Here is a 24,806-nt window from a genome sequence, read left to right on the forward strand (position 1 = left end):
TCCGTGTGGAGTCTGCACATTCTCCCCGTGTCAGCATGGGTCTCACCGCCACAACGTAAAACGACGTGCAGGGTCGAAGAATTGGCCATGCTAAATTGCCCCTTAATTGGAAAAAAGAATTGGGTCTTCTAATTTTTTTTTTAAATAAATTAATTTACGGGATTTGGGCGTCGCTGGTTGGGCCAGTATTTGTTGCCCATCCCGAGTTCCCCTTCAGAAAGTGGTGGTGAGTGGCCTCTTTGCACACCCACTGTGCTGTTAGGGAGGGAGTTCCAGGATGTTGCCCCAGTGACAGTGAAGGACGGCGATATATTTCCAAATCGGTCTGGTGAGTGAGTTGGAAGGGAACCTCCAGGTGGTGGGGTTCCCAGGTATCTGCTGCTCTTGTCCTTCTAGATGGCAGTGGTCGCTTTGCTGAGCACCTTCGGTCTGTGCGCATTCAGGACCCTGACCTTCCCGTTGCTTGCCATTTTATTTATTTATATAAATTTGGATTACCCAATTCATTTTTTCCAATTAAGGGACAATTTTACCGTGCCGATCCTCCTACACTGCACATCTTTGGGTTGGAGGGGCCAACGCCAAGCAGACACGGGGAAAATGTGCAGACTCCACATGGTCAGTGACCCAGAGCCGGGATCGAACCTGGAACCTCAGCGGCACGAAGCAGCAGTGATTAACCACTGTGCCACCGTCCTGTCCCTGCTTGCCATTTTAACACAAGACCCTGCTCCCACGTCTGCCCTTGACTTGCCCTTGCAATGTTCCATTGACGCTCAACGCAAACTGGAGGAACAGCATATCACCCTCCGGTTAGAAACACTACAGCCTTTCAGCTTGAACATCAAATTCAGATGATTAGCTCTACCCCACCTCAACCCCTTCCGTTTCATTCCATTTCATTTGAACTGTCTATTACCTTTTATTTATTTCTTGTCTTTCTTCATATATATATTTCCCTCTCACTCTTTCCCCCCATCTTATCCTCCCTTTCTTTACCTTTTGTCCCCTTTGCTTCCCGCTTCCCCTCCCTTTTCTCATTTTACCTCTCTCCCAACCATGTCCCCCTCCCCCCACATCTACATCTAGAACATAGAACATAGAACAGTACAGCACAGAACAGGCCCTCGATGTTGTGCCGAGCAATGATCACCCTACTCAAATCCACCCTATACCCGTAACCCAACAACTCCCCCCTTAACCTTACTATTAGGACACTACGGGCAATTTAGCATGGCCAATCCACCTAACCCGCACATCTTTGGACTGTGGGAGGAAACCGGAGCACCCGGAGTAAACCCACGCACACACGGGGAGGACGTGCAGACTCCACACAGACAGTGACCCAGCCGGGAATCGAACCTGGGACCATGGAGCTGTGAAGCATTGACGCTAACCACCATGCTACCATGCTGCCCCTATATCTGTCACAGCTTACCTTCTGATTTTAGTTTCTCTGCTGTTTAGTCTTTCTCAGTTTTTATTCTCTCTGGGGACTGCCATTATAATCTTTATTTTATTAATAATCTTTATTGTCACAAATAGAATTACATTAACACTGCAACTAATTCACTGTGAAAAGCCCCTAGTCGCCATATTCCGGCACGTGTTCGGGTACACAGAGGGAGAATTCAGAATGTCCAAATGACCTAACAGCACATCTTTTGGGACTTTTGGGAAGGAACCGGAGAACCCGGTGAAAATCCACACAGACACGGGGAAAACGTGCAGACTCCACAGTGATCCAAGCCGGGAATTAAACCCGGGACCCTGCACTGTGAAACTACAATGCTAACCACTGTGCTGCCCTCTTTTTCATTTGTTTCTGTAGTTATGACTGATCTTTCTTTCCCTCGCCCGATGGTATAAATGTCTCCCACTTTCTATCCTTTTTAGCTTTGACAAAGGGTCATCTGGACTCAAAAACATTAGCTCTTTTCTCTCCTCACAGATGCTGCCAGACCGGCTGAGATTTTCCACCATTTTCTCTTATGGAAATATATAATGTAGCTCTACAGTACGATATTACACAACTAGAAATAATAATAAATGTACTTTATTACAGAACTAATAATATATCTAATCTGTACAATATAACAACATTACACTTATTTCAATGAATTTACTGTCCCCTTACATGTCAGCCATCTCCTGGGGAAACCAGCCCTTTAATTGTGAACACTAGAAAAGAGACCATCAGGGGCAGCAAGGTAGCACAGTGGTTAGCCCAGTTGCTTCACAGCTCCAGGGTCCCAGGTTCGATTTGCGGTTTGGTTCACTGCCTGTGCGGAGTCAGCATGCTCTCCCCGTGTCTGTGTGGGTTTCCTCTGGGTGCTCCAGAGAACATTACAGAGCAGTACAGGCCCTTCGGCCCTCGATGTTGCGCCTACCTGTGAAACCGCTCTAAAGCCCATCTACACTATTCCCTCATCATCCATATGTTTATCCAATGACCATACTACTCTCTGAGTAAAGAACCTACCTCTGACATCTGTCCTATAGCTATCTCCCATCAATTTAAAGCTATGTCTGAGGAAGTGAACAAACAAATATGATAGACAGTAGGATTATTAGTTAGAATAATGTAGATGATAGTGCAGGCCTGAGGGTAGTGAGTTCATAGACAGAGAACAAAGGGATGAGCACAGCATGGCTGGGAAGGGGGGAGGGGAGCTTTGCCTCGTGGAGAGAATGGTGAAAAGGGTGCTGGGTAACAAGAGGCCAAGGATTGGGAAATACGAAGTGAATACGGGCAGCAGGGTAGCATGGTGGTTAGCATAAATGCTTCACAGCTCCAGGGTCCCAGGTTCGATTCCCGGCTGGGTCACTGTCTGTGTGGAGTCTGCACGTCCTCCCCCTATGTGCGTGGGTTTCCTCCGGGTGCTCCGGTTTCCTCCCACAGTCCAAATATGTGCGGGTTAGGTGGATTGGCCATGCTAAATTGCCCGTAGTGTCCTAAAAAGTAAGGTTGGGTTGGGTTGGGTTGGGTTGGGTTGGGTTGGGTTTGGGGGGTGGGGGGGGGGGGGGGGGGGGGGTTACGGGTATAGGGTGGATACGTGGGTTTGAGTAGGGTGATCATGGCTCGGCACAACATTGAGGGCCGAAGGACCTGTTCTGTGCTGTACTGTTCTATGTTCTAACCAATCAGGATATATGGCCAGGTCAGAAGGTGTATAGAATGACCTATGGGAAGCTTGTATGCGAATCTTGATGTGATTTGAACTATATGTGCTGTGATTTCTTTGTGTTCTCTCTCACTTGCTTTTGGGAGCTTTAGAAGACGGCTGTGTGAGCCTTGCAAGCTGGTTAAAATAAACAATAATTGATACCTGCAAATCCGTCTCAAATTTTATAGAGCCCAGACTGGCAGCAAAAGAATCAGGGATTGTCATGTCCCCTCGTCCAAGGCATTACCATCCGAGGAAAAAGGCACTCACTGTCCTCCAGTTTCCAGTTTGGCCATGATAAATTGCTCTTTGTGTGCAAAAGGTTTAGGTGAGATTACTGGGTTAGGGGGATGAGGTGGGCTTAAGTAGAGTGCTCTTTCCAAGGGCTGGTGCAGACTCAATGGGCCAATTGACTTCCTTCTGCACTGTAAATTCTATGCATCCTTTTAGCCAGACAAATAAATGTATCAAGCTGAGGGGGCAAAGGATGTCAATGTCTTTAAGAGAGAGAGAGACCTGGGCCAAGTTTTCCAGAGTCTGCATCCTCCCTGGATTCACTTCCTTTCGCTTCATTTGCTGCAAGTGACCAATTGAAGGTGAGAATGAGAAAATAAATGGAATGGGGGAGAAAAGAAAGTGTTTTACTCACAGATGTTGGGCACAGCAGGATTTTTCAGTCTGTAGGAAGCTGAAACGTGGTTAACACAAAGTCCGCACTCTGATTGGCTGGAGGACCATAGTCCTTCCGGTCCTCCAATTCTTCCCATTGGTTGCTGGCCGACGGAAAAATGGGCAACGGATGTGACGTCATCATGGATGACCTTTTGACCTCAACAGGAATAACCGCCACTGCTCATGCGCATAGCTTCCTCTCCTTTGGACATGCGCAAAACGGATAGAGCGGTTTCTCTGGCGAAGGGCGTTATGGGTGATTCAGCCGCCATTAACCATCTTCAAACCAGTCTCCAAACACCTGTGACTGGGATAAAAGTGGGAGTGGGGGGGCAGTGACCCCATTCCGGACACAAAGTACATGTCACTGGGTTTGATTCTGACGTCCCCCATAGAAAACAGTTTGTTAACTTCAGACACCTGGGTGACATATTGGGGAGGGCAATACCTGAGAGTGAAGCTGAACCCAAGAGTCAGCCCTTTCAGGGGAGGAGGATTGGGGGGAAAGCAGAAGGATAGAGGTATGAATTCGTGTTACAATCAATAGGGAAGGAGTGTGTGAAGGCAGAGGCAGAGACAGAACGAAGCAGTGCTTTCTGTCACATGAGCTTGGACAATTTTATCAAATCATTTGTGAAATCTGGATTTCCAATGTCCCTGTGAAACACCTTAGGATGTTTAATTACATTAAATGTGCTGTATAAATGCCAATTAATCTGTTATTGAAGGCTGTCACTTGGGCTCCTCCACTACCCAGAACACCAAGTCCCCGATCATTGGCACTCTGATTAACCAGTTTATTCACACAGATCCGACCAGCCCACCCAATCTCAGTGAATCTGCTGTTCTCGGGCTCCCTTGTAACTCCATCCCTGCTCTCACTGCGCTGAGCTCAAGTGTGAACAAAGCATTTTTGTCTTTAGATTTTTAGTGTGAGAGGTTAAACCTATCAGGAGGCGATGCATAGGCTGGGTCACTGCTCTCATCAAAATACAAGGCTTAGGAGCTAATGGAGGGCTGTAAATTATGAAAGATTTTGATGCACATGAAGAATGTTTTCACTTGTAATGGTAAGACAAAAACTAGAAGCTATGAATGTGAGATAATCTAATCAGGAATTCAGGAGAAGTTTCTTACCCAGAGAGTGGTGGAAATGTGGAACTCGCTACCTGAAGGATTGGTGGAGGTGAATAACATCGATATATTTATGGGGAAGCTGGATGAAACATGAGGGAGAAATGAACAGAGGGATACACTGAACGAGTCAGATGGGAAAGCATGAGAGGAGGCTCAAGTGAAGTATAAACACTGGCATGGATTGGTTGGGCTGTTTCTGTGCTGTATATTCAATGTAATTTAGCCTGGTATTGCCTTTAACTCTCACATAGTCGATTCCGGGTTACAGAGAAACAGTTACACTCCCAGAAAAACATTTCAGCTGATTGTTTCCAGCTATTGTCCAATCAGTGCCTCTTGTCAGCCAGGTGTCCGTGTGAGGAGTCAAGGTACTCAATTTCACTTTAATAGTCAGTAAAACAAAGATACATCCCACATTGTTCTGAGCCCTCACATTACTTCCTGTAGAAATGTTGCACCATGGACAATCTCAGTCTTCCCAATCTCCCTCTGCAATGTCGGATCCCTCACTTCCCACCCAATGGACTTGGCCTTCGAGTCACTTCCACCAAAAGCCGCATTCTAGCCAAGGTCCGTGAATATTGTGAACACCAACAAAGTGCCCGTCTGTAAATGCTCTCTCTTTCGGGTTGTGACGTTCTTCTGTCCCCAGAGACTCCGGGCGCGATTCTCCGCACCCGCGAAAAATCGTGAAGTTGGCGTCAAAAACGGGCGCATTTGACGATGGTCGGGAAGGGTCCATTTCCCGACGTATTCACGTCCGGGAAATGGGCTAGGAACGCGGCCGCGTCAATCACGTGCGCGATGACGACGGAACGTGGCGACGATACGATCACGCCCACGTGACGCCGCCCGACGCCGTAAAAAGGCGCGGGCGAGCACAGAATCTGTAGGCCATGATGTCGGAGCCCAGGAGAGCTGCACCTCGTTTTGTTGATGCAGATGTGGAAACGCTGCTCGATGCTGTCGAGCAGAGGAGGGGTATCATCTGCCCGCGGAGAGGGCATCGCCAACCTGCCAGCGCGGTGCGCCAGGCCTGGCGTGAGGTGGGTGCTGCCGTCAGTGCTGTGGGGCAGACCCCTCGCTCAGCAGAGCAGTGCCGAAAAAAGCTGCACGACCTCACCAGGGCTGCCAGGGTAAGTGCCAAGAAGGTGCCCCCTGGTCACAACCATCCCTCCCCCTTAACTTAATCACCCACCTCCCCCCTTGGCACGGGGGGTGGAGGGGGATTGGGGCAGAGTTAGTTGAGGGTGGTTCACAAAGTTGTCACACACCCAGCGCTCTGGCCCCCGTGGAGAGATGCAATCGTCTTATGACAACTTGACCCCCAAACTGTGCCAGTATCTGAACGGACTGCTGATACCTTCCGTATTGTAATGATCTACCTATGTACCCTCCCCCAACAGGCCAAGTCTGCTCACAACACCCGTGAGCGGCACCAGACTGGAGGGGGTTCGCCCAACCTGCACCCCCTCACCACCTTTGAGCAGAGGGCACTGGACCTTGTTGGGGGGTCTGGTACCCGGGATGTCGCGCTATGCGAGGTTGGCGGAGCTGCAACAAGTGAGACAACCCTCCTTGACAAACACCCACCCCTCCCCCATCCTCTGTCCCATCACACACCCTGCCCACTTGGACACCTCCCCCATCCTCTGTCCCATCACACACCCTGCCCACTTGGACACCTCCCCCATCCTCTGTCCCTTCACACACCCTGCCCACTTGGACACCTCCCCCACCCTCTGTCCCTTCACACACCCTGCCCACTGGGATACCTCCCCCATCCTCTGTCCCTTCACACACCCTGCCCACTTGGGCACCTCCCCCATCCTCTGTCCCTTCACACACCCTGCCCACTGGGATACCTCCCCCACCCTCTGTCCCTTCACACACCCTGCCCACTGGGATACCTCCCCCATCCTCTGTCCCTTCACACATCCTGCCCACTGGGATACCTACCCCATCCTCTGTCCCTTCACACGCTGCCCACTGGGACCGCCCAGCGGCCTGCCGAGCAAATCTAAATAACCCGTCTCATTCTCTTCCCTAGGACGTGATGCCGAACAACCAGGGCCGTCTGGCTGCAGACGGACACAGGCATCTGCCCCCATCTCACCTGGGGCCGAACGACAGAGGGTGCCCGATCAGCGGGGAGTCCCATCCTCCCCAACCCAATCTGCGGAGCAGGACGCCCAGAGGGTGGCGATACCACAAGCCACGGAAATGGCCAGCGATAACCCTCCGGAGTCTGAGCGGCCCCACACCATAGAGGAGGCTCTAAATTGCGACAACATCGGGCTTGCGGCACTGCTATCTCCCACACCATCCACCATCCAGAGACACTCACCCCGGCGGCCCTATTTAGTGATGAGGCTCCTGGGTCACAGTCTGGTTCACACATCACAGCTGAGCAGGTACAGCAGGTGGAAGTCGGAGCAACCGAGGGCCCGGACTCGCGGAGGCCAGACCAGGCCCAGCATGCAGCTGGCTCCCAGATGTTTTCTGAGTTCCTGGAGTTTCTCAACCCACCCGCACAGCCGATGCCTCAAGAAACCCAGGGAAACAATGACGGGATGAGGGCTGTCTTCCAGACTCTGCAGACGCTGTTAGAGGAGTCGAACCGCGTCCACGAGCAGGGAGTGGTGCCGCTCATGGCAGAGACCCAGGCCGACACCGCACGGGTGGCATCCGCGGTGGAGGCAATGGGTGAAACGGTTTCTGCGATGGGTCAGGTTATGCAAGGCGTTGGGGTTAGTGGCGCTAGTAAGTGTGTACAGTCCCAATTGGGACGATGTGGGATTCGCAAAGAAGGTGTTTGGGGCCATCCCCGACTTGGACACACACAAACTGATTTGGGGGCAGGCGGAGGGGGGGGGGGGGGGGGGGGGTAACTGGTACTTGGTGCTGGAGCCCAGCTTGGACAGGTCACGGCCGCGCTCGCTGGTCCCATCAGCGAGGGCAAAGGCGTTGGCTGGGCTAATGGTGGAAATGGGAGGGGTGGACCCTTGGAGGTTCCTGCACTCGAGGGAGCGGGAGTACTTGTTTTTCTCGGCAGTCCATAAGGCATACTCGCGGATTGACTTTTCTGCGGTGGGGACGGCTTTGCTGGCTGGGATTAAGGGGTTGGAGTACCCGGCAATTGTAGTATCAGATCATGCTCCATATTGGGTGGATATGGTACTGGAGAAGGGGGTAACGCAGAGGCCGGGGTGGAAATTAGGTGTGGGACTGTTGGGGGGCTGAGGGTTCTGTGACAAAATTGAAAAAGTAATTGAGGAATATGTAGGCTTCAACTGTACGGGTGAGGTGTCGTAGGCAGTTGGCTGGGAGGCTCTAAAGGTGGTGGAGAGGAGATGAGATGATTTAGTTCAAGGCCAGGGTGGACAAAGAGGACAGGTTGGAATGACAGAGGGTAATAGATGAGAGGTTGGAGGTAGATAGGAGTTATGCAGAAGATGGAGACCCAGCGAAGTTGGAAAAGAGGAAGAAACTACAGGTGAGCTTCGACCGACTATCCAGCAGGAAGGCAGTTAGCCAACTGAGGTGAGCGAGGGGTGCAGTTTATGAGCATGGAGACAAGGCGGGTATGTTAGCGGGTCAGCTCCGGAGGGAAGCGGCAGCAAGGGAAATTGTCCAGATGCAGGACAGGACAGGGAAGTTGGTGGTGGGCATTTCTAGTTTGGTGGGGAGAGTGAAAGCTGATCTGGCAAGGTGGGACGGTCTCCCTTCGGCACTGGCGGGCCGGGTACAGGCGGTTAAAATGAATGTATTGCTGAGATTTCTGTTTATTTTTCAATGCCTGCCGATTTTCCTGCGAAAGGCTTTTTTCAGAGAGATTGCGGGAAGGATTACTTTGTTCATATGGGGAGGGAGGGTGGCAAGAGTTCGAAAGGTGCTGCTGCAGAGGGGAAGGCAGGCAGGGGGTTTGGGTCTCCCGAACCAGATGTATGACTACTGGGCACGAATGTGGAGAAGGTGCGGAGCTGGGTCAGAGGGTTTGATTCCCAGTGGGTCAGAATGGAGGAGAGTTTGTGCAGAGAGTTGGGATTGAAAGCACTAGCAACAGCGCCGCTCCCGATAGCTCTGGGGAAATACTCAGGGAGTCCAGTAATAATAGCTTCATTGAAAATCTGGAGGCCCAACACTTCAGGTTGGGGGCAGGGTCAAGGGAAATGACGATTCGGGGGAACCACAGATTTGAGCCAGGGAGGTGGGATGGAAATTTTCGGAAATGAGAGGAGAAGAGGATTAAGACACTAAAAGATTTGTTTCTTAGGGGTCGGTTTGCAGGACTGAGAGAGCTGGAAGTGAAGTATAGGATGGAGCAGGGAGAAATGTTTAGATCTATGCAGATTCGAGATTTTGCCAGAAAGGAGATACAGAGCCTCCTGGAGGAACCGGCCTCCACATTGCTGGAGGAGGTGCTGACGACAAGGGGACTGGAGAAGGGGGTTGTGTCAGTGGATTACGGAGCTATTTTGGAGGAGGAGAAAGCACCGCTGGAAGGGATCAAAGCAAAGTGGGGAGGAAAAGTTGGGAGAGGATATGAAGGAGGTGTGAGGTGCTCCGGAGAGTAAATGTCTCCACCTCGTGCGCGAGGTGGGGCTGATACAGCTGAAGGTGGTATACAGAGCATACCTTATGAGGGCGAGGATGAGCCGATTCTTTGAAGGAGGAGAAGATGTGTGTGAATGTTGCCCAGGGGAGGGGGCTGCGCTAATCACGTTCATATGTTTTAGTCCTGTCCAAAGCTAGGGGAGTACTGGAAGGAGATTTTGAGGGTAATTTCTAAAGTAGTGCACGTGAAACTGGACCCGGGCCACCAGGAGGCCACATTCGGGGTGTCGGACCAGCCAGGGTTGGAAACGGGTGCGGAGGCAGATGTTGTAGCCTTCACCTCGTTGATCGCCTGAAGGCAGATCCTGATGGGTTGGAGAGCAGCCTCTCCAGCCTGTGCCCTGGCATGGCGGGGGGACCTGTTGGAATTCTTGACTCTTGAGAAGGTTACGTTTGAACTGAGGGGAAGGATGGAGGGGTTCTACAATTCATGAGCATTATTTATTATGCACTTTCAAGAACTGGATAACATCGAACATTAGTTGGGCCGTGTGGGTGGGAGGGTTGGAGGAGGGGCGCGGTGTGTGTTAATGGCGACTATGGGTGATTCCTCATTCCTTTTTGTCAGTTGTTTATGGGAACATGTGAGCTAATGTTTGGGGTTTGGTGGGAGGATGGGATCGTTCCTATTGAAATGGGGATTGACATATTTGTTTCTGATTATTGTTGGTGGGTGTAAATTTGGGAGAAAAGAGGAGAATGAAAAACTAATTTAAGAAAAACTGACTCTCAACATGTTTTATCACCCAAATGTACTGGGGAGTTAAAATTGGATTGGCTACCAAATTCGGCTTATCTTTGTTTTGGAACAGACTAACCTAAACACGGGCTGCTTACTTTCAAACCTATCTCATTAATCCTAGCGGTTTGATTTTTTTTAAATCAGAGTTTTACACTCGATGAAGTGTAAACTAATTGTAAACATTTTTTTAGAACTAAACCCAATTAAAAGAACTCTAATTAGCATCTCAAATGGAATAGTAAATTCATTTGTTACATTTTTAACTATAACTGTTGCTAACTCACCAGTACAAGGGAGGGGAGGATATATGACTGAATGTTTAGGGCAGCCTCCCCCTTGGTAATCACAGGAGGAGCTGTACTTGTCCTTATCAACTTGCTTTGAATGACCTTGGCTTAAAGTTTGCAAAAATGCTTTTTCACAGACAGAGTTTTCCTTTGAGACACAAGCCTGTATTTCATTTCCAACCGTCCAGCTGAATTATCGCTCAGTTTCCTGTGTCTTCAGGCAGGTAAAGTGACACCATTGCCATTCCTCAGCAAATTTGTGTTCCTTCAGGATTAGCCTTACCGTGTGGGTTTACTAAATGACTCTCCTTTTCCTTCAATTCCCAATATCTATTGGTTCTGGCCACAGGGAGATGAGGCTCAGTATCCTCGGCCCAAGGGCGGTTGGTGATTGTGTTTTATCCACTGGGGCGGCCCCACCCTATCTGCCCAACTGTGTTGCTGCAAACTGCAGCCACTGGCTGGGCTGGATTGTCTCATTCCTTTGTCTAATTATTCACTAAATATAGGCTGCTCATAATTATTACCCCTTTTGTTCTCTATCCTTCTTCTGACCCATCCGCCAGCTTTCCTGTTCCCCAGCCGTAAGGTGTGGGTCCCAACCATCTTTCTGCATTAACTGAGATTGATGTTCCGCTATGAACCCTGTGATGGAGCTCACGGCTCCTCAATCAGAACCCGGAACATTCCCTTTCTTTTTGTATTCGGCATTATTTATTTATTTATTTTCTGACGCGATGGAGGGTCAAAAATAACAAATAGACCAAGGGAAAGAAAATGCAGTGAACTATGCGGCTTCAACCAGACGCTCGAGTGAGCGTTGGCCCACCTCCACGGCTACTAATCCGTCAGTCACATCAGCGTAGCTTCAACCAAAATGGTGCGTTCCCTGGTGCGCGGTTTCAGACAGACACTTGAATGAGCGTCAGTCACGCCTGTGGAGTTTCGTCAACGTTGGTCACAGCGAGACATAGTGTTAGAACGAGGAGGGCCAGGCACGTCGAGGATCACTGAGCGCGGGGGTGGGGGGCACTGGGCGTGGGGGTGGGAGGGCACTGGGAGGGCACTGGGCGTGGGGGTGGGAGGGCACCACCACCAGGAGTGGGATGATGTACAGCACAATAAACACCTCTTTGCACAAACATCATGACATTGTGATGCCTCTGTCACTTCCTTCTGCAATGCGGGCTGACCCCCGGTCCTTTTGCCCATCTCTCCAGGCATTCCCCCCTCCCCCCCCAACCACCACCTGACGTGGCACCCACCCACCCACTTGCCGTGGGCATGTCCCTGAGGCTCTGTCCCATCCCCTGGGTGTGCGGATGCTGTGTGTAAGCTCTTGCCTCCCGCAGTGTTCAGGCACAGTGTCCAGGCATCAAGGTTTGATTGAAATGCTTGGCAATGACTCCCACACGCTACAAGGCCTGCCCACCCACGGGAATCCACTTGGAATCTGTGAAGGGCTCACTTTAAGGGCTCAAATTGCCAATTCTCTATCAGCAATACCCTTCAGCCACGCAGCCAGACGCCTCAGCAGTTGGTGGGGGTTACGGGTGGTCGTTGGGGTAGACGGGCAGGGACAAGGGTTGCCCCCGGAATGGGAACACATGATCCAGGGGTTGGCATGGTGGTGCCCGAGTGGTTGCCACCCCCAGAGTCTTCTCCCACCCCACCCCATGGTGACCCACCCCTGCGGAAGGTCCCCCACCCCCCGTGTACTGGGTCAGCATGCCCAGCGGACCCGGGCTCTTTGCCTGTGAGCAAAGTGGCTGCTCACCTCCTCGGCTCACCACAGGAGGCCTTCTGCCTGGTTCAAGCTTTTCAAAAGAAATACTAATCGGCGCCAGCGTGAGCACTTGCTGGAGAGGCCGCTGACTGACGGGAGGCCATTGGATCTGGGGTGTCTCGTTAATTGTATGGAAATGGGGCTGAAGTGATGGTGATTGGTTTCTCGCCTCGCTACAGCGAGATCCTGATTTCACTAAGGGGAACGGGCTGGTTGCATCGTAAACTGTTTGGAACCTGGCACGGATCTGGTTTTTGGCATTTCCCGCTATTCAGCGGCTTCGTTACTCTTGATCGAGAGCGCAACAAGTCCGGAGAATCTCGCCCAGAGTCTATAGTGTCAACAGTGGCTCAGTGGGCAGCTCTCTCACCTCTGAGTCAGAAGGTTGTAAGATAAACCTGTTTATAGACGGGAAATTTGCGAGCCTGGGTGAGCTAGAGGGGAAGTTTGGGCTCCCCCCGGGGAACACCGTTAGGTACTTGCAGGTAAGGGCGTTTGTCAGGCGGCAGGTGGCGGAGTTCCCTCTGTTGCCACCGCGTGGGGTTCAGGACAGGGTTGTGGGTTGGAGAGGGGAGGATTTTGGAAACGTACCAAGTGATGCAGGAGGTAGACGAAGCCTCGGTGGAGGAGCTGAAGGGTAAAAGGGAAGAGGAGCTGGGTGAGGAGATTGAGGAGTGGATGTGGGTGGATGCTCTAGGAAGGGTGAACTCCTCCTCTTCTTGTGTGAGGCTTAGCCTCATACAGTTCAAGGTACTGCATAGGGCTCACATGACCAGGACAAGGATGAGTCGGTTCTTTGGGGGCGGGGACAGGTGTATTAGGTGCTCAGGGAGCCCAGCAAACCATGCCCATATGTTCTGGGCATGCCCAGCGCTGGGGGAATTTTGGAAGGGTGTATCAAGGACGGTGTTGAGGGTGGTAGGATCCAGGGTCAATCCGGGCTGGGGGCTCGCAATATTCGAAGTTGCAGAGGAGCCGGGAGTGCAGGAGGCGAAAGAGGCTGGTGTTCTGGCCTTTGCGTCCCTAGTAGCCCGGTGGAGGATTCTTCTTCAGTGGAAGGATGCGAGGCCCCCAAGCGTGGAGGCCTGGATCAACGATATGGCGGGGTTCATTAAATTAGAGAGGGTGAAATTTGCCCTAAGGGGATCGGTGCAGGGGTTTTTCAGGAGGTGGCAGCCATTCCTAGATTTCCTGGCAGAACGGTAGGGAAAAAGGCCGGCAGCAACAGCAGCCGGGGAGGGTGGGGGGGGTCTTCTCTGTGGTTTGGGTTGAAGGGACGTGTATATGTGTTCTTTGTCAATGACGGGCGTTAATTTATTTCTTCTTTTTTGTATATACTGGGGTGGGGGGGGAGGGGGTTTGTTCCCTTTTGTTTTTTCAGTTATTAATATTTTCTGTTACTGATATTTTGTGAAAATTTGAATAAAAATGATTTTTTTTTAAAAATTCAGCAAAGGCAGACAATTCTACAATTGATGTAGAAGGGAAAATACAATTTGAAAGTAAACTAGCAGCAAACATAAAAATTGACAAAAGGTTTCTATAGGTATGTAAAGAGAAAAAGATTGCTAAAAACTAATGTAGGCCCCTTACAATCAGAAGGGATGGAAATTCATAACCAAGAACAAAGAAATAGCTGAGGAACTAAAGTTGTACTTTGCTTCGGCTTCACTAAGGAAAACAATAATGTACTGGAAGTTCTGAGAAACACCAGTTTGAGTGAGGAGCTGAAGGAGATTAGTATTAGTCAAGAAATGATTTTGGGGAAATTAATGGGATTGAAGGCGGAAAATCTCCAGGGCCTGATAATCTTATCCCAGAGTAATTAAGGAAGTGGCCCTAGAAAGAATAGATCCATTGGTGGTCATTTTCCTAAATTTTTTGGACTCTGGAATGGTTCTTCCAGATTAGAGGTGAGCGAATATAACCCTGCAATTCAAAAATGAAATGAAATGAAAATCGCTTTTTGTCACGAGTAGGCTTCAATGAAGTTACTGTGAAAAGCCCCTAGTCGCCACATTCCGGCACCTGTTCGGGGAGGCTGGTAGGGGAATTGAACCGTGCTGCTGGCCTGCCTTGGTCTGCTTTAAAAGCCAGCAATTTAGCCCAGTGTGCTAAACCAGCCCCTAAAGGGAGGAGGAGAGAAAACAGGGAACTATGAGCGTAACGTCGGTAGTAGGGAAGTTGCTGGAATCCATTATCAAGGATTTCCCAGCATTTGGAAAGCAGTGGTGTAATCAGACAATGTCAGCATGGATATACGAAAGGAAAATCATGATTCACAAATTTTCCAGAATTCTTTGAAGATACAACTAGTAGAGATGACCAGGGAGAATCGGTAGATATGGTTCATTTAGACTTTCAGAAGGCTTTCGACAAGGTCTCACATAGTGGATTAATATGTAAAGTTAAAGCGCATGGGATTAAGAGTAGTGCCTTGAGAAAGGTAGAAAGCTTGCTACCAGATAGGAAGCAAAAAGTTGCAATAAATGGGTCTTTTTCTGATTGGTAGGCAGTGACGAGTGGGGTACTGCATGTGATCTGCTAGGACCCCAACTGTTCACATTATTAATGATTTGGATGAGGGAAAAATGTCTTGTCTCCAAATTTGCAGATAATACAAAGTTGGGTGGGAGGGTGAGCTGTGAGGAGGATGCAGTGATGCTTCAGCAGGATTTGGACAGGCTGAGTGAGAGGGCACATGAATGTCAGATGCAGTATCATATGGATAAAATTGAAGTGATCTGCTTCAGTAGTAAAAATAGGAAGCCAGATTATTATTTGAGTGGGTGTAAATTGAGTGAGGCGGATACTCAGCGAGACATTCTCCCTCTCTCCCCCAGAGTCTTGTGTAGGCCCAAACCAGGTGGCAACTTCCCTTCCCTGAGGACATCAGCGAACCAGTTGTGTTTTTATAACAATCCAGCAGTTTTTGTCACTTTTCCAAGTGCCGGCCCCACAAATGACCAGATTCATTCAGCTCAATTCCACAACCTGCCATTCTGTTTTTCTGGGTTCTCTCTCACTCCCTTTTTTTCTGTTTCAAATCAATTTCACAGGGTGTTCGAAGGGGAGGATTTGCAGTCGGGAAACTTGAACCTCACATCAGGATCTGACAGAGTCGCCCAATTCATCATCAGGTCAGTATCATCAGATTTTGAACATGGAAGGAAAAAGCAGCGTTTACAATGGGGAGAAACCGGACACGTGCTCGGAGTGTGGACAAGGCTACAGACGATTTTCTGGCCTGTTGCAACACAAGCACATTCACACTGGAGAGAGACCATATAAATGTGGAGATTGTGGGAAGATATTCAGATACCCATCTGAACTGCAAGCTCATCAGCGCAATCACGCTGGGGAGAGGCAGTTCAACTGTCCCGTGTGTGGGAAGGGATTCACTCAGTCATCCACTCTGGTGACACATCAGCGAATTCACAACGGGTAGAGGCCATTTATCTGCTCTGAGCGTGGAAAGCGATTCACTCATTCATACAACCTGCTGAACCACCAGAGAGTTCACAGCGGGGAGAGGCCGTTCCTCTGCTCTGACTGTGGGATGGGATCAGTGGCGGACTGGCCAGGGTGTCAGCTTGCCCGATGGCAAGTGGGCCCCTGATGAAGTGGGCCCCCTATATCAAATAAAAATGCAATAAAGAAACAAACAGAGACAACTGTTTTAGTAATAAAAAGGAATAAGGAAAAAAAGAGAACAGGGACACAAATAAGCAGTGCATGAAAAGGAACGAAGCAGGGGAGGTAGTGGAAGGATGTGGAATAGGGGGGCCCGGGTCGGGCATAATTAAGGAAATTCCATGTTTTCAGCAAGAGTGTGTGAATTTAAAGATAAAGTTACAGTTTATGATTTGAGATGGTCGGCAACTTGAAAGGATATCAAGCAGTACATAGGGTTGTGAGGTCACCGAAAAGGAGAAGCAGTTCCTTTGACCGTGAATCATGAGGTCAAAGATATTGAAGTGATAAGCCATGATCGGTAAACTCAAAGGGTTGCGACTTGTAACGCTACACTGGTATCAAACTGGACATGTTAACTTTGGTCATGGCAGTCGACGGGCTATGGCTAGTCGAGGGGGGCGGGACGCCCTCTGATCCGGTTGGTCACCTGGAATGCGAGAGGATTGAATGGGCCGGTGAAGCAGTCGAGGGTACTTGCTCATCTGAGGGGGCTAAAGGCAGATGTGGCAATGCTTCAGGAGACCCACCTGAAGGTGGCGGACTAGGTCTGTCTGAGGAAGGGATGGGTGGGGCAGGTTTTCCACTCTGGGTTGGATGTGAAGAACCGGGGAGTGGTGATTCTGGTGGGGAAAAATGTGTCGTTTGAGGCATCGGAGGTGGTGGCAGATAAGGGGGGTAGGTATGTTATGGTTAGGGGCAGGCTACAAGGAGAGAAGGTGGTACTTGCTAGTGTGTATGCCCCAAATTGGGATGATGCGGGCTTTATGAGGCGTATGTTGGGACGGGTCCCGGATCTAGAGGCGGGAGGTCTGATCATGGGGGGGGGGACTTCAATACGGTGTTAGATCCTTCACTGGATCGGTCCAGCTCTAGGACGGGTAGGAGGCCGGCGGCGGCCAAGGTACTGAGAGGGTTTATGGACCAGATGGGTGGGGTGGATCCATGGAGGTTTGTGAGGCCGAGGGCACGGGAGTACTCTTTCTTCTCCCACGTACATAGGGTCTACTCTCGGATAGACTTCTTCGTGGTGAGTAGGGGACTGATTCCGAGAGTGGAGGAGGCCGAGTATTCGGCCATTGCAATCTCCGACCACGCTCCGCATTGGATAGAGTTGGAGATGGGGGAGGTGCGGGACCAGCGCCCGTTGTGGCGGTTGGATGTGGGATTGTGGCGGAGGAGGAGGTGTGTAGGAGGGTCCGGGCAAGTATTGAGGGGTACCTCGAGGTGAATGATACGGGGGAGGTTCAGGTGGGGGTGGTCTGGGAAGCCCTGAAAGCAGTGATTCGTGGGGAGCTGATATCCATCCGGGCACACAGGGAGAGGAGCGAGAGGAGTGAGAGGGATAGACTGGTGGGAAGGATGCTGGAGGTAGACAGGAGGCATGCAGAGGCACCAGAGGAGGGACTGTTGGGGGAGAGGTGCAGCCTGCAGGCTAAATTTGATTTGCTGACCACTAGAAAGGTGGCGGCACAGTGGAGGAAGGCACAAGGGGCAGTGTACGAACATGGTGAAAAGGCGAGTAGGATGCTGGCTCACCAGCTCCGCAAGCAGGATGTGGCTAAGGAAACTGCTGGAGTGAGAGACAAGAGTGGGAATGTGGTGCAGAAGGGGGTAGAGGTGAATGAGGTCTTCAAGGACTTTTACGGGGAACTGTACCTGTCGGAGCCAATGGGGGAGAGGAGGGGAATGAAGAGGTTCCTCGACGGGCTTTCTTTCCCGAAGGTGCAGGAGGAGCCGGTGGAGGGGTTGGGTGCGCCGATTGAGCTGGAGGAGCTAGTTGAGGGGATCGGGCAGATGCAGTCAGGGAAGGCACCGGGGCTGGATGGGTTCCCGGTGGAATTTTATAAAAAGTTTGTGGACCTAGTGTGCCCCTTACTGGTGCGGACACTTAATGAAGCGTGGGAAGGGGGGACTTTGCCCCCGATGATGTCGCGGGCGCTGTTCTCTATTTAATCTTAAAGAGGGATAAGGACCCCCATTTGACAAATACCAAAATATTAAACTCCAACTGGTTACAGGGATTATTATCAGCAGAAACAAACTCCAGCTGTCAGAATGAACATGGTTCAGTCCTGGATGTGATTACCAGCAGTAATAACAGCAGAATCCAACCCCTGCAGTCACTTGTAAAGTCTCTGGTGTCTCAGTATGTGGGATGACCAAGTGAATCTCTTCCCACACACAGAGCAGATGAACGGCCACTTCCCCAGTGTGAGTGTGTTGGTGTTTCAGGAGGTCAGATGTAGTTTTATAGCTCTTCTCACAGAACATTTAAAAGGTTTCTGATCACTGTGAACAAGTTGGTGTGCAGCAAGGTTCCATAAGTGAAGGAATCTCTTCCCACACTCGGAGCAGGTGAACGACCTCCCTCCAGTGTGAACTCTCTGGTGTCTCTGACGGTTAGATAAATTATTAAATCTTTCCCCACACACAGAGCAAGGGAACAGCCTCTCCCCAGTGTGAACCTGCTGGTGTGTGAGCAGGTTGGCTGACTGAGTGAATCCCTTCCCACACTCGGAGCAGGTGAATGGCCTCTTTCCGGTGTGAACTCGCTGGTGTCTCAGCAGATCCATTTCACTTTTGAAGCTCTTCTCACAGTCAGAACATTTAAAAGATCTCTTATTACTGTGCACAAGTTGATGTTTCACAGGGTGTGCTGACTGAGTAAATCCCTTTCCACACAGGCAGCAGGTGAACGGTCTCTCCCCAGTGTGACTGCGTTGATGAGCTTCCAGCAGGGATGGAGATTTGAATCCCTTCCCACAGTCTCCACATTTCCACCGTTTCTCCATGGTGCCGATGACCTTGTGTCTCTCCAGATTGGAGCCTCATTCACACACAGAACATTGTGTACAGTTTCTCCCCACTGTGAATAATGTGATGTTTTTTCAGGCAGTTTTTCTTAACTGGTTAAGGCTCTTTTCACAGTCAGCTCGCTGGAACACATTCACTTGCGTATGTATGTGTCTCGGTGCTTTTTCCAGTCACACTGACCTTCCCACAGATAGAAGACAAACATTTCTCCTTCCACATTCAGGGGCCGATGATATTCATATCCTGATAAATCAAAAGGCTCTCAAACCTTGAGTTTGCTGTCTGTAAGTCTTTCCATTCTAATACCCTGTAAAAAGCATCAAAGTAGAATGAAACTCAATAGACAGCACAAAAACAGGTCATTGTACCCAGTGTCAGTGTATATATTCCCCATGAGCCTATCGCTTCTCTCTGTCAGCAGGTCTTTCTATTCCTTTCTCTCTTGTGTCTGCAACTTGCTAAGTGCATTCATGCTGTTTTCCTCAACCAGTCCCTGTGGCAGCAAGTTCCACACCCTCTGGATAAAGACATTGAATCTAACCAGTACTATCCTGTGTGGCCGAAGAGCAATGCTGCCTCTTTTCTCAATTTCCTGCAGAGGCTGAATCATTGTTGATGAAAAAGCGTTGAGCCCAGCAGCATTACTCTTGTCTGATCATCTCTGGAAAGCAGGCGTACCAGCAAAGTCAGCTCAGCCTTCACAACACTCAGAATAAAGCCGATACCTTGTCAAGGAACTGCAATGAACCACAAACAACTATTTGTTGGAATCACTGTCTGCCTATCTTCCGATAAAACATCTTGAGATGTTAATGGCGACATGTGAATAAGATGAGGCGTTTCTTCATTCAAGTTTGTCAATTGGAATTCAACACCCTTGAAGGCTGTGGATGCTCAGTCGCTGAGTATATTCAAGACTGAATTCAACAGATTATTGGATACAGAGGGAAAGAAGGAAAATGGCGACAAGGAGAAAAAGTGGAGCAGGCTCTATGTCCAACAACTGATCCTATTTATTCTGCTCTTAAGTGGCTCTTGATGGACAGTGTACTCTTTACATTTAGTAAAATGACCAATAACGATATCGGATTTTATTTTGGTTCCATTCAGGTTCCGAGAATTGTAGAGGTGCTTTCCACAAGAGGGGGTGGTGGGGATTGTTCAGCCCATCTTTCCTGTGCTGACTTTTAGAAAGAACTGACTTGTTCAGTGCCTCATTCCCGTTCATGTCCCTAGCCATGCACCTTCTCATCCTCAGGTAACTATCCAGCTCTCTTTTAAAATTAATTAGTATGTCATATCGCACTGCCTTTCAGGCAGATCCTGGAACTCACTGAGTTTTTCTCAACTGCCATTATGATACAGGTAGTTCAATGAAGGCTTTGCAGTGGGCAGTGCGAGAGTATTTCAAAAATATCAACAGAAAAATATGTTTGAATATTAAAATTATTGGATGGGAGGGTAGAGCTGGTCCAGGGTTCAAATGATTTTTCTCCTGGTCACTTGGACCCTGAAGCCTCCACTTCCTGTTCCCTCACCAAAATGGCCGCACATGCGCCGCTTCTACCAAGTTTCTACTTTGTTTCTACCAAGGTGGCGGCCGGTCACCCTGGGTCAGTGGGCCTACACTAGACTCTGGACACTTTGGGAGCAGAAGGGGACAAATAGAAGTGGAGAGACAGGAGGTGAAGGAGACAGATTTTATACAACTACAACTTGAACAATAACTTTGACAGAATCTCAAACCCACAACTTCCCCAAAGTAAGAGGTGTATATGAAAACCACCACCTCCAATTCACACATCTTCCTGACTTGTCTGACATCCAGAATTGGGTGAACAGACATTTCCTCCAATTAAACATTGGAAATAGTGAAGTCATTGAGTTTGCACATTCTCCCAGTGTCTGCGTGGGTTTCAGCCCCACAACCCAAAGATGTGCAGCGTAGGTGGATTGGCCACGCTAAACTGAAAAATAATAATTGGGAACTCTAAATTTATTTTTAAAAAAGAGATATAAGCCATTGTCTTCTGGCCCTGCTACAAACTCCATTCTCTAGTCACCATCCACCTCCCTGGCAACTGTGTTTATTTTATCCTTTCACAGGGAGTGGATGTTGCTGGGAGAAATCATTGCCCATTCCTAATTGCCCTCAAGAAGATGGTGGCGAGTTGTCTTCTCAAACCGCTGTAATACATGATGTGTAGGTTGAGCCACAGCGTAGCCAGGGTGGGAGTTCCAGGATTTTCACCCAACAACAGTGAAGGAACAGTGACATAGTTCCAAGTCAGGATGTTGTGTGGCTTGGAAGGGAACCTGCAGGTGATGGTGTTCTCATCTGTCTGCTGTTCTTGTCGTATGAGGTGGTCACGGGTTGAAAAGTACTGTCTAAAGAGCCTTGATGAGTTGCTGCAGTGCATCTTGGAGGTGGTACACGCACTGTGTGCGACTAATGCAGATTTCAATGTCATATTTGACCAGAAGATGAGCTTTTGACTACATATTTGCACCATCACTAAGACTGTTTATATCAGCTCAATAATATTGCCCGACCTAGCCCTCAACGCATTGTGTCTGCTCTGAAACCAACATCTATGCAACTGTTATCTTTAAACTTGATGATTCTAACATATTCCTGACTAGCATCCCAACTTTTATCATCTGTAAACTTGAGATCATTTGCTGCCCATTTTCTCACTCTTACCAATTCCCTTTTCACTTGGATGCAGTCTTATCAACTGGTTGAACTGTTGATTACCAGAGGCAGCAGCAACACATCCAGCTTTACCTGGCCCTGCTCTCCTCTGCCTAAACTGAACACTATTTCTGGATTGTTCCTGGAAGTAAGGACAACCCAGAATCTGTTCTTCATGATCATCTTCTTAAATCTCTCTCCTGACTTCAAACAAGTGCAAGGGGCTCATTGATTTCTTTGTCATTGACACTGAGATAATCCGTTCAGCTGAATCTACTTCCAAAAGTTATTTGTGAACACGCCTGTGTCTCATTAGGTTTTGTGACTGTGAATCTCTTCCCACACATGGAGCAGTTGAAAGGCCTCTCCCCGGTGTGAACTCGCTGGTGTGTTAGAAGGTCAGGAGAATTAGTAAATCTCTTCCCACACTTGAAGCAGATGAACGGTCTTTCCCCAGTGTGACCATGTTTGTGTTTCAGCAGGTGTGATGAACTGCTGAATCCCTTCATACACACAGACCAGATGAATGGTTGCTCTCCAGTGTGAATTCGCTGGTGTGTGCGAAGGTTGAACAATAGATTAAATTATTTACCACACATGGAGCACTGGGCAGGGAATTCCATCAATTCACATGGAAGAAAAAAACACTGTTCACAGTGGAGAGGGACCATACATGTGTTGTGTGCGTGGACGAGGTTTCAGCCAATTTTCTGGCCTGTCAAGACACAAGCGCATTCACACTGGCGTGAAACCGTGGAAATGTGGGGATTGTGAGCGGCATTTGGTTTCCCGTCTGAGCTGGAAACTCATCGAAGCACTCACACTGGGGAGAGACCATTCATCTGCTCCGTGTGTGGGAAGGGATCTACTTGGTCATCAAACTTGCTGACACAACAGCAGGATCACACTGCAGAGAAGCTGTTCACCTGCTGTGTGTGTGGAAAAGAATTTACTCATTCATCCAACCGACTGACACACCAGCGAGTTCACACCCGGGAGAGACCATTTGCCTGCACTGAGTGTGGGAAGGGACTCACTCATATATTCACTCTGCTGAGACACCAGCGAGTTCACACTGACAAAATACCTTTTAAATGTCTGGACTGTGGGAAGGGCTTTAAAAGCTCAGGAAAACGGACGTGCCATTAACATGTTCACACTGATGAGAGACCTTTTAAATGCACAGACTATGTTAAATGCTATGAAGGCTCCTGGGAGCTGAAGTCCCATCAACATATTCACACTGATGAGAGACCATTCAGGTGCTCTCACTGTGGGACTGGGTTCAGGTGATCATCTCAACTCACTGTACACCAGCAAATTCACACTGGGGAGAAGCCATTCATCTGATTGTGGGAAGGGATTCATACAGCCATCCACCTTGCTGCAATACTAGTGGGATCATATTGGGGTGATACAGTAGCACAGTGGTTAGCACTGTTTCTTCATAGCACCAGGGTCCCAGGTTTGATTACCGGCTTGGGTCACTGTCTGTGCGGAGTCTGCACGTTCTCCCCGTGTCTTCGTGGGTTCCCTCCGGGTGCTCCAGTTTCCTCCCACGAGTCCCGAAAGAGGTGAACATAGAACAATACAAGAGCACGGTGGTGCAGTGGCAGCACTGCAGTCTCACGGCACCGAGGTCCCAGGTTCAATCCCAGCTCTGGGTCACTGTCTGTGGGAGTTTGCACATTCTCCCCGTGTTTGCGTGGGTGTCACCCCCTCAACACAAAAGATGTGCAGGGTAGGTGGATTGAACATGCTAGATTGCCCCTTAATTGGAAAAGATGAATTGGGTACTCTAAATTTAAAAAACAATAAAAAACATAGAACAATACAGCACAGGAACAGGCCCTTCGGCCCTCCAAGCCTGCGCCGACCATGGTACCTGGGAGAAAGTGCAATTGCACACAGACAGTGACCCAGGGCAGGGATCGAACCCAGGTCCTCAGCGCCGTAGACAGCAGTGCTAACCACTGGGCCACAGTGCTGCCCTATTCAAAACAAAGTTCAGGAGAAACTGCTTCTCCCAAGGGCTGTGAATCTGTGGAATTCACTACCCCAGAGTGCGGTGGAGCTGTGACAGTGAGTAAATTTAGGGAAGAGTTAGACAGATTTTTAATCGGGTTGAAGGGTTATGGAGACCTCTCAGAACGGTGGAGAAAAGGCCAGGATGAAATCAGCCATCATCGAATGGCAGAGCAGACTCGATGGGCCAAATGGCCTAATTCTGCTCCTATATCTTATGACCTTCTGAAAGGGGGAGACATTGATTTGCTCCTAGATGTTGCCCAGAGGAGGAAGTTTTAGACTGAAACTCATTGTCCAACCACATTGTGACATCACAAACTCATTCTCTAAATCAGCCTATAGGAATCCATCCGCTCCGCGGTGACGTGACTGCATTAGGTCGCACACGCCGACACGCGTGCCCCGCCCCCACCCCCACCCTATTATCTCCCTCCCCCAGCACATCCAGGCAACCAGCTGACAGTTCCCCTGACCCGGGACTGCGCGTGTCTGAGGGAAGGGGAGACGCTACGCATGCGCAGCAGTGGAGCTCACACCCGCTGACCTCACCTCTCAGATGTTGACCAATGGGAAGATTGGAGGTCCGGAAAGACTCTGCCCCTCCGCCAATCAGAACTCCCCCATTGTCTCAATGCGGAAGCTTGACATGGAGGTTTGTGCCGAGCAAAGCTGTTGTTCCTCCAACCCTGAATGAGCATCAGCTGCACATAGCCTAAACCTTCCTCCTGTCTCCAACATCTGTGAGTAAAACACTTTCTTTTCTCCCCCTTTCCATTTATTTTCTCATTCTCACCTTCAATTGGTCACTTGCAGCAACTGAAGGGAAAGGAAGTGAATCCAGGGAGGGTGCAGACTTTGGAAAGCTTGGCCCAGGTCTCTCTCTCTCTTAAACACATTGGCATCCTTTGCTCCCTCAGCTTGACACATTTATTTGTCTGGCTAAAAGGATGGTCTCTTTTCGAATGTTCATAATTAAAGGGCTGGTTTCCCCAGGAGATGGCTGATATTTATTTAAGGGGTCCGTAAACAGGCCAAATCCAACTCAGCCAATTACTTCTCTGTAGGAATACTCTCCATCATCAGCAAAGTGATGGAAGGAGTCATCAAAGGTCCTATTAAGTGGCACTTATTCTGCGATAACCTGCTCCTGGATGCTCAGTTTGGG

The 24,806-nt window shown here is 49.5% G+C and overlaps 1 protein-coding gene across 2 annotated transcripts in view; it reads left to right on the top strand.

Moving 5' to 3' along the window:
- Positions 1–10,687: 10,687 nt before the first annotated feature.
- Positions 10,688–24,806, top strand: part of LOC119951818 (zinc finger protein 239-like) — a 295,099-nt gene continuing 280,980 nt past the window's right edge. For both annotated transcript variants that reach the window (XR_005457679.1, XM_038775181.1), the window contains exons 1-2: positions 10,688–10,846; positions 15,468–15,548. The gene's annotated coding sequence lies outside the window, so the exon portion shown is untranslated. The remainder of the gene's footprint in view (positions 10,847–15,467; positions 15,549–24,806) is intronic.

This window comes from Scyliorhinus canicula, chromosome 17 (assembly GCF_902713615.1).
Source record: "Scyliorhinus canicula chromosome 17, sScyCan1.1, whole genome shotgun sequence".
Taxonomy (NCBI): Eukaryota; Metazoa; Chordata; class Chondrichthyes; order Carcharhiniformes; family Scyliorhinidae; genus Scyliorhinus; species Scyliorhinus canicula.